The sequence below is a fragment of the Piliocolobus tephrosceles genome, chromosome 18 (genome assembly GCF_002776525.5).
Source record: "Piliocolobus tephrosceles isolate RC106 chromosome 18, ASM277652v3, whole genome shotgun sequence".
In the NCBI taxonomy this organism is placed as follows: domain Eukaryota; kingdom Metazoa; phylum Chordata; class Mammalia; order Primates; family Cercopithecidae; genus Piliocolobus; species Piliocolobus tephrosceles.
This window is the reverse complement of record NC_045451.1, coordinates 15,515,064-15,516,373: the sequence shown is the minus strand read 5'-3', so window position 1 is coordinate 15,516,373 and position 1,310 is coordinate 15,515,064.

Sequence of the window (1,310 nt, the reverse complement as noted above, 5' to 3'; positions counted from 1 at the left end):
AAAATTAGCTGGGCATGGTGGTGCATGCCTATAGTCCCAGCTACTTGGGAGGCTGAGGCAGGAGAATCACTTGAACCTGGCAGGTGGAGGTTGCAGTGAGCTGAGATCATGCGACTGCGCTGTAGCCTGGGCGAGAGAGCGAGACTCTGTCAAAAGAAAGAAAGAAAGAAAAGAAGGAAGGAAGGAAGGGAGGGAGGGAGAAAGAAAGAAATTTTCAGAAGCGACCTCTATTCCAGCTCTTCAGAAGCTGGCACAGAGGGTGAGAGAGCAGTTAACTGAGACCAGTGAGAATTCAGTCCAATTTCCCGGGTGTTTCTGTTTTAATCATAGTTTGCCTTCACAGGGATCAGTGGGTCACAAGCCTATTCAAATGTACAACTATCCACTTTCTCTGAAAAAGTACACTTGCTATCAGGAGGCAGAGGTGATTATATGTGTTCTGTTCACAGTAATGTAGTCTGAGACAGCTTCACGGGTAAACATCACATGTCGTTCTATGTTCGAAATATTTTTTGAAAAGGAAGTTAAGCTTTCTGTGGCCATTTGTGTTATAGGCTTGAAATGCAACTGCTGTGATCAATTTAGATTGAATAGGGAGGGTTAGATTGTTTTCTAGGGCACAGCTAAAAAGACTTATTCCATCAACCCCCTTGCAGCCAGAAAGACCCCGAGCCCTCAGAACTTCACTGACACAACCCATATTTTCTTTCCATAACTGGCCCACTTTTCCCTTTGCACCAAAGCCAGCTCCCTAGCTTCAGGGAGAGAATTGGACTGAGGATTATAAGGAAACATCCACGTTGTATGTGGGCTGAGAGAGGAAAGCGGGAGTATCGGAGGTTGCCGGGTTTGCTACTCCCATTCCTCTTCCTCCTCTGCCCAACACTTGGACTTGGAAAGAACTCTGGAAGGTGGGGAATAATCAGCTCATGTGATTCTCCCACTGCAGAGAGCCTCTGAGTGTTACAGCCAGGGGCCACAGGGTGGCGCCCCGTTCCTCAGGGAAGCGCATGCCTCTTTGCACTGCCTTGCGGATAGTCCAGTCAAGTGGAGTAAGAGGTGGGAGTGGGGAGTGTAAATGGAGTAGTCTCTAACTATCCAAACAGGAAGTTTTTTTTTTTCTCTTTCCTGGCAGGAAGATAATCAAATCATTTCAATAGTGAATTATGAAAATGAATAATAATGGTTTTATGTGTTATAGAAATATAATCAGACTTTAGCCATGTAAATCATAAAACATAGAGCTAACAGTATGCATATTGTTCCTAGAGCATTTTGTAAAATTATGTTTGTCATATTCTCTTTGAAGA